Source organism: Microtus oregoni, unplaced genomic scaffold, assembly GCF_018167655.1.
Source record: "Microtus oregoni isolate MIOR12 unplaced genomic scaffold, Mior012 000026F_ref0000081, whole genome shotgun sequence".
Taxonomy (NCBI): Eukaryota; Metazoa; Chordata; class Mammalia; order Rodentia; family Cricetidae; genus Microtus; species Microtus oregoni.
Window position 1 is genome coordinate 32,347,275 of NW_024543085.1, and position 13,139 is coordinate 32,360,413.

Here is a 13,139-nt window from a genome sequence, read left to right on the forward strand (position 1 = left end):
CAACAAGCAAACTGTCTCTCCCATCAGGAAAGGGAATCCCCCAAAGGAAGTACACAGTAATGCCCAATGAATCTCCCGGATTCAGCCACTTCACTCTTCCTGTGAAGTTTCCCTGTCAAATACACAAGATTCAATCTTGCAGCAGACTTCCTGGCTTTCTGGCTGTTACATTCTTCCTGTTCCCTCTTCCAAGATGTTCTCTGAGCCTTTAGGATGGGGGGGAGGGGGTTGGAGATCTATCATCTGGGGCTGGGCACCCAACAGTGAATCGTTCTCTGCAGGGTGACTAGTTATAACTTTCTGTAGTGGTCTTCACCTATTGAGAAAAGAAGTATCTTTGATGGAGATGAGAGCTACACTTGACTGTGTATGTAAGGATAAGTGTCCAGATTGCAGTTAGGAATTACCCTGGGTTGGGAAATTGGCCATAGCAGGCTTTCCGAGGAGATTACTTATCTAACTAGACTTAGGTAATTGGTTAGGTTTCGAGTACCTGGCATGATTTCCCTCATGTTCAGTTGGCCTTAAGTACAATTGACATGCCACTATTGTGCCTTTATGGCAATCTCGCTGTGCTGACCATTGTTCTGGTTCATCGGTGTCACAGCTGAGCAGAACACTGGATGTTCTGCTCCTTTGGCAGACCCAGTAGCACCTTAGGATACTGCAAAAGCTAATCCTCAGGGAGAGGGCTTGGGATCAGATCCAGCTCGACACCTCTTTGTCTTGTATCCAAAGTGCTCAGTGTCTTCAGCAATGGGGACTTAGCCTTCAACTTCTGGGAAGCAGCCGAGGGCAATAGCAACAGCCTCTATTGTTTTAGGAGTCTTCTGGACTCCCACAACCAACAACTCTTAAGGAGGTTTCTCATGCCTGACACTAGGGAATTCTTTAGATTCTCTATGGCTCTTAGGTGAAGCATTATAATCTTAAGTGGCATAATTTCATTTAAACTGTATGTATACTAGACTTATATGTGTTATATGTAAATTTAGATATTTAAAATGATTCCTTATGGCTTTCTCAAGTATCCTTAGTGTTATTGTGGTAGTTCCCCTTCCTTTCCTCTTCTTCCATATTGACCTTCTTTCCCCTCCCCTCCTACAGAGGTGATAAACTGGAGAAAGGGAGAAACTGGAAACATGACTTCTTAATTTGGAATTATGACAAGACTCTTTTGGCTTTGTAGTAACTTCTTAGCAATCAACGATAGTCAGAATATCTTTGTTTCCTGTTCAGGGAAGAGTTAACCACCCTTAGAAAGATTGTATCCTTAGGAAAGGTGCTTGCAAAATTGGCACAGGCTTAGCCTCTGACATCTTACCCTTTGGCATACTTTGTTCAGTTCCCAGAACAATCTGAATGGCTCCTGGCCTAATACTGCTCATGCAGAACCCCTGCTTTCCTTCTGGGAGTCTAGCATTCTGTTCTGTGTTATGCAAAAGATACTTAGGCAAACAAGACTCAGTGAAATTCCTGGGCGAGGAGTGTTAATGAGACAGATAAATAATATTTATATGTGTCTTGCAGCTCACTACTGAAAGAACTTAGCACAGTTTAAAGGACTTGGAGCTAAACCTGATGGTAGCTGGTTACTTCCAGGCTTACCCTGTGTTTCTGTTTTGCTGACCTTGCTTTCTGTCTGTGTGTTACAACAAACCATAGATAGGAGTTCTACATGCTGCCCCCTGCAAGCCCTCTTGTGAAGCATTCACCTTGGGTGAATTCCAGGACCCTTGGCACAGCCTCTCCAGCTATGTCTTGCTAAACCTCATTTTGTTAACAGCAGGGGCCTTTCCCCCAGGACAATATTGCTTCTGTGTCACAGATTAAGTGAAATACAGGGTCAGCTTTGACATCCATATGCCCACAGCAATCATGAGCCACCTCCAGTGACAAAGTGTCAAAGCCACCTGACAGGGATGTCACTGAGAGGACTTCAAATCTACTGGGCTAGAGAACGAGGTGTGCAAGACTTTTCAAAAATGATACCAAACCGCTCAATATGTTCGAAAGAGGCTCAAATGGCTTAGCGTCGGAGACACTTGAAAAGTTCATCCAAGTCAATTTTGAGGGAGCAATAAAAGTGATAGATGGCACATTCCTTCAGGGCTAGAGCAAAAACTGTTACACTGTCCGATCAAAGTAGCAAGTGTCTAAGAGAAAGTCTGAAGGAGCTGGTATGGGACAGAGCCCACGAATTTCTCAGGTGCTGATCCTCAAGTCCATCCAGGCCTCCATGTGTGTCCCCTGTTCACTGCACATGGGACACTGTGCTCATGTTATATCTTGTCTCTTTATCAGCAGTAGTCCTTACCCCTTATTCTTTATGGCCACAGGTAAGCTGGTATCCTTTCAGTATGTCTCCTGATCAAAGGCTTCAATGGCACCTCTTTCAGTGATGAATCAACCATTCATCCAAGCATTTAGTACCAATCACAGTCCTCCCGATCAGTTTTGGATTTCTCTCTCTCTCTCTCTCTCTCTCTCTCTCTCTCTCTCTCTCTCTGTGTGTGTGTGTGTGTGTGTGTGTGTGCACTTGCATGTGTTCTGGCACACATATGTGTAAGTGCATGCACATCTGGAAGCCAGAGGTTAACAATCTTCCCCAGCCACTCTCCACTCTATTTTCTGAAGCAGGATCTCTCATTCAACCTAACACTTGATGATTCAGCTGGTGTAGCTGGCGAGCTTGACCTAGAATTCATGTCCCTCTGCGTCCCAAAAGCTGGAGTTATAAGCAGTCCAATTTACCCAGTTTTTATGTAGATGCTGGGGCGGGGAGGGTCAAAACCTCTGGTTCTCACAGTTGCATGGCAAACACTTTATCATCTTAACCATTTCCCCTACCCCAGATCAATGTTTTGATATCAATATTTTATTCTCACTATAAATTAATGTCTGCCCAGTAAGATGGGTCTTGTAAGGTCTTACAGGAAGTCTTGGTCTTTAAAATGTGCATGTCTGGGTCTCTGGGCCCACCATTTTTGTTTATTCTTAACCAACCACCGAGAAAGCTGTCATCATCCTCTACATTTCAAATCCACAGCAAAATCTAAAAGGTCCTCCAAAATTATTCCAATGTGCACGATCTCTCCACTGGCTATGCTGCCTGGACCTCACCCCTGCCACTGGCTGCCTTAACTTACTGGTAATTTGATACACTCATCCTTCTTCAATACAAATGTAAGGTCCTGAAGTAAAATCGCTTTATAGTTCTTGGGAACTTACAATAATTCTTAAAGTATCACTGCACATATTGTATCATTAACTAAATGAGAAAGTGGCTGCTACCAACGTCTTAACTCAGTTACAAGCACCATACTACACAAGCTTTAAACATCTTATCCAAGTTATCTGAAACTGTACCTCCTCACAGTACCCTCAGTCGGGCAGGTAGCCAGCCACTCTAGACACTGCAAACACACTAGATTTCTCAGCCTCACTCATAAGTGCTCAGTATTATAATGCTATGTGTGAGCTATCAGTAGGGTAAAAGGTGCAACATGATAGCAATTATAGCCTCGTTGAGAGGCCTGCTAAATGCTATGACCTGGGTATTAGCCCCTCAACTCATACAGTTGTACATCAAACAGAAGCAGAGGCATGGGAAAGCCGAGAACAGTTCTTGGATCTTCATATCATCTAGGTGAGTTTAGGCAAATCATGGACTTCTAACTTCTCTCTGAGTTCCAAAATGGGATCAATTCAAAATCTTCTCCAATTCCAGATAGTGATAAGCATCTAATGAGACAATGTAATGTTGTAATATCACATACACACATATGTGGGGATGTCTGTGTATATATATGAAAATTCTTTAGCTTGGGGCTTTAGACTATTCCAGCAGAGTCACCGAGACCATGGCTTCAGAGCTCTTATCTACTTCATGGACATAAACAGGGCTTGTTCACAGCTTTTGAGGACCAAGTTCCCTGAGAACATCTATGGGGAGATTTTGGTCAATCTCTTAAGTGTAATAAAAAGAGCCAGATCCTAGTCACTCAAGCTTAATTCTGGTCCAGATCTTCTATTACGGTACAGGCAGATGCCCTGACTGAATTTCAAATGACTCTGTGGTTTTTCAGGGCAATTTTGCTCAGCCCCGTGAAAGAAGAAAGGAAGGACAAGAAGCCAGATGCTTTGGATCCAACTGACTCCAGACTAAAAATATCGACCAAGTGACTCTGGTGGTTCTCTGGAGATTTTTTTCCCCCAATCAAACTAAGACTTTGGAATAATGTTTAAATAAGTTTTATTCCGAAGGGCTTTAAACCCTGTTGCCTCTCCTTTCTTCCACCAAGGGCATGTAAGAAATGGCACTCAGCTGGACAGCCTTGGCTGAAACCAGAGGAGGTGGCTTTACATGGAATGAACTGAAATTATTTTATTGATTTTGTTTCTTACTGAGGTTTGAGGTGGAAGAATCTCTTGGTTAGAGGCCAATCCTTCCTCGATTTGATCCAACACAAGAGCAAATATTCTACATGTCCCCAAAACTTAAAATGGCAACAACAAAGTAAGTCTCTCCAATGTCGACCAACATGTCCAAGGCTCATAAAGTGATAAAAAAGTCCAAATCCAAGGGAATTATAAAATAAGACTCAATCGATTTGTCCCTATTAATATTTGTCTTTGAAAAAGAACTCTAAGTAGTTTTATTCAAATATTTCCTAAGTCTTGAAATATACATAAATATATACTCATACATTTTACACTTAGATCTCTGAAATACTTATTACATGTAAGGTACAAAGCTCACAATGCCTTGCAAAGTAAGGCTGAGATTTGACAGTTCAGCTGCTATGCTACTCTTTTAACTGGTATCTCATAGGGTATAAATGCCAAGTGATTTGGGACTCGCTGATGGAAAAGAGAAACTTTTCCATTTAAATAAGACTTAGCAGCATTAGTTCTTTCAACAGAACCTCTTCTAACCAGCTATATCTGGTCAGTGACCTAGAGCTTCCAGTGAACAAGGTGCAGATTCACAACAACCTAACTGAAAGGAAACTGACCTAACTGACCAGGAAAACAGGGCAGGCATTTGTTTTAACCTGCGATGCACTGCCGTTTAGGATGATCTCATCCAAAGAAAGGCTTCAGCCCTAACTTGGCAAAGCCACAGGAACCAGCCCCTTCCCTAATATTTATAAGCCGCTGACATTTTCCTCCTCAATGAACCGTTCAGTCTAGCTCTCCACTGACATCTGTCCTCTTGCCTGGCATTGTGAACCCTTGGAAATGAGGCCAGTGTGGTGATAATATGTATTTTCCTTGGTTGGGTGGTATAGTGTAAAATATGTTAGCAACAGTTTCCTTTTTTGTAAGAGTGAAATTTATTTTTGGGAGAGAGTTCAATTTATCCGAACTTTCTTCATTTCTTATACTGATGTCTGTCTTGAGCAAAAATTGCTGCAAATATTTAAGATTTTCAAAGTAGAAATGAGTACACTCATCTGAATTGGATCGGAAGGAACAGTGAGGAACCTTACAAACTGAATCAAAGTCAGTGGTGTCTTCATAACACCCGCGGTTGCTTCACAATAGCTGACTGAAGGTTACGTTATAAGAATCATCTTTGAGAATTCCAGACTCTGGACTACTGGGTTGAATGGTAACATTAATTAAAGGCTCTGCATAGTTTAGGTTGAGCTTATTGCCCAGAGCACACCCTCATTCTGGGGCTGCGCTGAGTCACAGCCACACCTGCAGACGAATATACATCCCTTCCTCAGCGGCATCTCAAGCTATCTTTCTCCAACATCACTTGCAATTGGCATATACACATCAGAGCTGGCCAATGATATTCTCTGATAATTTCTGTTTCTCCTTTCCCCATTCCATTCATTTGTCTAAAGATCCTTGCTACAAGCTAAAGACCAAAAATCGAGTATCCTGGAAGAGAAGGAAGCAAAAAGGAAAAATGTAAGGAATAGAATTCTCAGTACAATTTAACATCCCTCCTCTATATATGGCCATCTATATAGAGAAAGCATTGAATCCAGGATTCACTGATCACGCTCCATGACATTACAGAAGGGCACAGCTCATCCCAGGACCTTAAAACTTGGGCAGAAATCTGTAAGAATGGCTGCCAGTTTACATTTAACATTATACAGAGATGTTCTTATATAGTTATCATGCTTATATTTAATCTTTCATGGCTGTGTCTGTAGATGTGTTTATGTATACATGTGGTTTGTGTGTGTATCTATGTGCATGTGTGTTCACATGTGTGTGATTGTTGTAAGCTATGCCCTCCTCTATTGCTCTCTGCCTTATTTCCTCGAGCCAGGATTTCCCACTGAACCAGAAGAACACTTCTTGGTTGCTGTTATTTTGTTGTGTCTCTGCTCCACCGCCTTGATGGCTTACCAGAAAGCTCCAGATGCCATCGTCTCGCTGCCTAAGGAGTAACGGTGCATGAGTTCACACTCAGTTCTTTATATGGGTGGGGGGATCTGCCCTTACAGCCTCCCGCGTGTGCAGCAAGGTCTCTTAGCCACTAAGCCTCACCCTAGTCCATGACAGAAACATGTTCTACAGACGGAGCATTCAGTTCAATGGAGACCACGCTGTATAAGCCTACAAATACTGGGCTTATCCAAGAATTCGCAGGTTTGCTAAGCCTTTTCCCATCAGTACAGCTGGCTACAGGCATGGTAATGCTCCTTCAAGGAAACTTATTTCTACCTCTGATTGACCCATAAGGGACACCTTTACCAGTAAAAATATCATCCGACCTTGGTAATATTTTTTTTTAGGCTAAAACAGTTTAAATTTTTAACCGTAGGGTAGTATCAATGCTAACACAGTTACAAATGAAGCAATCAGGACAGCTTGAACAGAATCATGGAACTGAGAAGCATGCCATCTGTATGGTTGTGCAAGAAATAACTGGTTGTACTCTGCCCTTAACTGCCAGGTTGAGAAAAATATGCTCCCACTAGTGGAACTAACTATAATTTATTTTTGTGTGAACCTTAAGTGGTTTGTATATGTTTGTTATATAATATGTTATATATTTATTATAATTATAATAATATTCTATAATACATAATACAAGTAATATTTATAACCATATACTATACAACATATTACATAATAACATTTATTGTAATAATATAGGTAATATATTATACTTACATATATATAGTTAAAGATCATTTTGATATAATTCAAGAGAAAGAGACTTTTAGAATTCTCTGTAATTAGTGCGAACCTGTCTTTTTTGGCTTAACAGGTTGTGTTGAGGGTAGTGGGATGCATAAAATGCCTGAGATCTAATCAAAGTTTTGACTTTGTTTGGGGACTGTACTATATATAGACTGTATATACAGAGGTATATACTGTATGTACCTCTTGTAGAAAGTATCTAAAGTTATCTTAGAGGTTGTACCTCCAAAGTCCTGGTGACACATCTCACTAATGCATATATGCAGGAGAGTAAGAGAACCTGAGTCTGGAGGGTGCAAGATAAACAGGGGTGGGATGCAAAGGTGCATAGAGCCTCTCTGGGTGGGAACGGTCTTCTATAACACAATGCATTAATTGTGACCATAACAAGTTAATGCCCTAGTTATACTATACATATTAGACATGATTGTTGAACCAATAACAGATGAATTATCAGGAGCCACAGAAGGAATCCCAACACTAAAACCAGATTGAGAACCTAAGCAAAGATGTGGTCCATGCTATGTGCAATAGAGATGGCTGAGTTACAGTGGCAGAGGCAGAAGCAACTGAAACTCCACAGAATCAGGCATGCTAGGGAGCTGCACTGGGTACAAAAGGGAAGTCCAGTTGACTAGGGTCTCTAAGAGGTCCACAGGTCACAGCATCAAAGCTATATTTACATTACTGAGAAAGTCACTGTCGTGTTCAAGAGAACCCCAAACAGACCTCCTTTGAAGCTTTGTCCTGATGGGAAGAAGTGCCTCACAGAGTGAGCAGTGTGATAGGAATTGGCATTTAGAAGAACAAAGCCATAAGAATAACGTGACAGCACTCGGCCACCAAAGCACAATGATGTGCTTTTGTGAACTGATGATGCAAAAGAGTGTGGCCTGGAGAGAAAACATAACCAGTTAACATGCACAACATGCACAGAAGATACAAGACTTTCCATAAAAGTCTCAGTCAACAGAATCAAGAGAAAGCATGGATAAAGGATCACAACATCGGAGAGAAGGCAAATGGTACACTAAAGAGTCACAGTCCTTTGCTCTGTTCCATGACAAATGTCAAAGATAGAACCCATGGACTGAAGGTGTGGGTAGGATCCCTAGGGTCGCAGCAAGGCCCATAGTAACAGTTCACTGTTTCTCACTAAGATAACTTGCCATAATGTAGGTAGGTGAAAACTGAGGAGAGAAATATTCAAATAATTTGAAGGGTAAGTGTTCAAGTTAATGCATCTATCCTCATAGTGAGGCAACATCACTGTTTTCTCATGTAGACAGGGGAGGAAGGGAAGAAAAGAAAGAGGAGAAGAAGAGAGAGGGGCAGGGGTAGTAGCAGGAAAAGGAAAAGAGAAGAAAAGAAAAAAGAACAGAGGGGAGAAGAGACAGGGGAATTGAAGGGAGGGGGAAGAAGATGGAAAAGAAGGTCCATCTTGGACTAAGGCTCATTTGTTCCCCCGTTCTGCCTGTCTGTTAATGGGCAGGTCCCAGTGCTGTTTCTGAGCCCCTTGTGAAAGGACTAGTATAGCAACAACACCCCAGTGAGCCTCATGAAGCCCTCCCAGCCATACATAAATCAAAAATAATGTATTCTCAAAGTACTGGGGTTAGATGGCTTCAACTTGAATTATGACAACAGTATTGTTTTTTGACATTTACTTATTTTCTTCTGTGTGTTTGTGTGAGACTTGTGTGTGTGTACGTGCGTGTGTGTGCACATGTGTGTGCACGTGTGTTGTGTGTGTAGAGGCAGAGGCGTGCACCCCTACACATTCCTCCTCCATTTACCAGTTTCGCTACAAAAAACAAGATGCTACTGAAGAAAAATACTGAACTATCGGGAACTGACCAAGGGGGCTGTGATTATAGCTACCAAGTTCAGGATCTTTCGGCCTTTAGTATACGACATATGGCTGTTGATTTGTCAGATAAATTATTTTCCATTCTTCTCTGAAAAGAAACTTAAAAAACTATTTGCACTCACAATGTTTTCCTAGACTGGTGGCTCCCTTGGCTGTCACCCAGGTGCAGCACAGGTACCTGAACCAAAGGACACTGCTCATCACTTGCTCTGTAGTATCAGTGACATCGTGTTAAAGTGAGCGAACAGGAAATGTTAGGTCCACTGAATGTCTTAGAAAGGGAGAGAAGGCAGGCAGACAAGCCTTACAAACAGTCACAAAAGCTCATGCTAATGAAGCCTATGAGGTTCAAGGATCCAAGGCGTGCTAAAATAGTCTCTCCACTACAAAGAGCACTTTTGTTGCTTTTTTGGTTTCTAGAGAGAGTTGCTTCCACACTCAAGAACACTTCATGATCTGCTTAGTGGATGGTATTAAATGTTCCTAGCTTACCGTGGAATCCAAAACAGAAAAGAGTTTTCCCCCAAGTCCTCTCTGAAATAACAGTAGCCCTGCCACTCCAGGCGCTTAGAGGGACAGGGAAGGAGAAGTGATTTTTGTGACATAAGAAAAATTACAATACAGACTCTAGGGCTCCAAAACAAGCACATGCCCTCTGCAGGAAAGGATGGCACACCTTGCAAAAGCAGCTAGTATTGTGTTGTTATGCTCTGGTGCAGGACTACCTGGTCATAGGTCACAGCTGTCATGAGCTGGGTTGTATCATAAAGACTGTGTTAAGTGAAACTACCTGGACTCTGGCATAAGCAGGACCAAGAAATCACTAAGGCATGTCTCAGAAGTCCTGTATCATCTCTTGTTATAGGTCTTTCCATGTGTGTGTGTGTGTGTGTGTGTGTGTACATGGACATGTATAAATATGTAGAAGACTGTGTGTCCATCTGGAGAAGGAGAGAGTCTCTGAGTTGGGACATGGGCAAGTCAACTTGGTGTGTTAGTGCAGGACAAAAATGGATTAGGTCTGCCCAAGATCTGCTCAGAGTCATTCAGAGACATAGGTAAGCAGAACTCTTCACTGTGGGCATAAATTCAGGTGGAACAATTGGCTCTTACCGTTGTCTAAAAAGATCGTGGCTTGACACTAAGATATATTAGGGCTTACAGTGATATTGGCTAGTTGGTCAGGTGCTTAGAAAAAAGCAAGAGGTCTGGAGAAGAGTATTGTGGATGAACATGAGAATAAAACCATGAAGACCATTATCTTGTATCTTAATGCCCAGCAGAGAAAACTCACCCTGTAAGAACTAAAAATGCAGACATAACTGTTAGTGCCACAGTCCGCTTTCCTCACACCATTAGGTTCTGATGTAGCAGCAAGAGATGTTTGGTCCAACAGTGTGGGCTTCCTCTCACAAAAATGAGCTAGCTACCATCATTGCTGAATGTCATCTGCCAGTGAGAGACACTGAATCTTGAGCACCCACTGTGGCGTCATCTCTCAAACTGAAAAGCCAGTTCCTTAGTAGGTCAACAATGACACTGAGGTCTTTGCTAGCAGGGCAGCAGCTCACCTTGACCAGAATCAACACCCCTCCAATGTCGGGCATGCCTGTGCAAGACCATCACAACACGGTACCCATTCAGAGTGAGAATGTGACCATGGCTACACTGGTCCTGACATGTTACACCCAAGCCATAAGTCCCTCAATTGACAGAGACGCAGTGGGATTTTGAAACTAACCGTTACAAAAGTTGGGCTTGGAAAGGACATCCTACAAGCGCCATGCTCACAAAAATCCCAGCCTCTGCGCGGAGCTGTGCCTCTTGCAGAAACGAAGAAGAGGCAGCAGCGCTGCCATGCAGACACCTATTCCCACTGTCCCACTTGGGAAATCTGTTGTTCTCACGCTCCTAACCTGGGTTCTAAGAATCTGAGGTCAGGTAGAGAATATCTCCACCATGGGACATAACTGGAAGAGCTCAAACCTGGAATTAGCAGATTTATTCAGGATCCAGAGGCCAGCAGTAACAGAGAGGAATCACCACATGGTGGATAGTAATTGAACTTCCTTCTTGGGAGGATAGCAATTGTTATTTAACAATGGAGACTTGAAGACTACACCTGGTACCGGGAGAGTCCCGTGTAAGCCAGAACATTTTTCATGATAAACAAAAAATGACAGAAGGCAAGACCGGGGTCAAAACACCCAAGGGAAGGGGCCCTGTTTCCCAGGCACACACAGGTGATGCCATCTACACTCCAATTAAGAGTGAAGTACAGCTACAGTGGCTTCTTCACCAGCATTGGACTAGTCCATATTAATTAATTAATATTAATTAATTGCTGCCTTACTGCGGTTGCCTTTAGCCAGCAGAAACTGATGCATAATTCGGAATCACTAGACCTAGACCCTGGACTTTTACCAGAGTAATTGATCAGTATTTCCTGGACAACATCCTAACACACTTGGACATACCTTTAGACTCATCTAACTTGTTTTAGAAAATCTGGGTATGTGTTTTAAGTTGTTTTTCCCAAAACTCCATTTACAAAAAGCACATGGACTATTGCTTCTCAATTAGCTACTTGGTGCACATGTCTTTATCAGGATAGGAAAATAAAGCAATAGTTTTACTGCTGTAGAGACTGGTTTAAAAATACATGAGGGAGGTTCCCCTCAACAAGTTAATTTATCTCATACATGATTTCTTATCATATTTCATCATACCCTTTCCTTTTTTATTACTGCGATAGGACCCAGGTCTTCAAGTATGCTAAGCAAGCCCCAATTCATTGAGTTCCAACACATGTTGAGTTTTTTTTTCCTAGATTTTATATCTTTTTATTTCAAGTTGTAAGAGTGTTTGCCTGTATGCACGCACATGCACCATGTTTGTGCCTGGTACCCACAGGGGGAGAAGACACCGGCTCCCTGGGAACCTGAGTTCCCAGATGGCTGTGAGCTGCCATATAGGTGGTGGGAACTGAATCTGTGCTCTCTGCAAGAGCAGCAAGTGCTCTTCACCCTGGAACCACATCTCTAGCCCCATGTTACTCTCTTTCGTAATTGAAGGAGGCTTTTTATGACATCACTGTGGGAAGTGTCTGAGGCTCCAAAGCGCTACACCAAGGCAGGGTGAGAAGTGAACCGAGAAAAGTGACGTGATACTTTGGGGACCCTCTCCTCCGACTGGGTTGCCTCCTCTAGCCTTAATAGAAGAGGGGGTGCCTAGTCTGAGTGCAGCGTGATATATTCTGGCTGACTGGTTGTCATGGGAGGCCTGTCCTTTTCTGAAGAGAAAGAGGAGTGGATGGGGGGAGTTGGAAGGGACTGGGAGGAGAGGAGGGAGGGAGGAGGAAATGTGATCAGGCTGGGAAAAAAAACAATTAATTAACTAATTTTATTAGCTAATTAATTAGTTAATTAGAACAATTTCTATTTTTAAAGTAATTATTCTAAAACATCTGCAAAATAGAATTAAACTAAATTTTAAAAAAAGTAAAAGAGAGAAAAGTGACTTGAAACGGTGGTGAGCATCAACAACCATAGCCTTGTCTTTCACAGATAGGTTCCTAAAGAAAGCCGACACACAATGAACGGTGGCTGGGAAAGCTGCTGTACTTTCGCTCTGCTGGCCTGCGGAGCCAGCAGAGCATCCCAGGGTGTTGCAGGAATGTGCACAGTCCAGCCGGAAAAGGTCAACTTGGTGGTATCAGAACCTCTGGTTCATTCTGGCTATTCCTCTGCTCCAGCCCTTTTTTCTCTCTCATCTAGCATGGTTCCTTTCGACCTTCTTTCCTCTCCCTGTAAAGCAGGGATTTTACAGGTTTGGGATATTTTTTTAATCACTCTCTTTTCTCTCTTCAACATCCTCTCTTTTCCCTTCTCTCCAATGCTCAGTTCTATTTCTGCCACTCTGTGGATTTCTAGATGATGTGGTTACTTTTCCCACTGTGGTAACTGAATAAAGCAACTTAAGGAGGGAAGGGCTTGCTGGGCTAACAGATATGGTCTGTCGCGGCAGAGAAGGCACTAGGGCAGGAGCCTCAGGCAGCTGTGAAGCAGAGAGAGGGCGGGGCACGGGTGCT

General features: G+C 42.6%; 1 protein-coding gene across 7 annotated transcripts in view; it reads right to left on the reverse strand.

Moving 5' to 3' along the window:
• Dgki (diacylglycerol kinase iota) overlaps positions 1–13,139 on the reverse strand; it is a 448,005-nt gene that overhangs the window by 236,477 nt on the left and 198,389 nt on the right. The gene's annotated exons all lie outside the window — the stretch shown is intronic.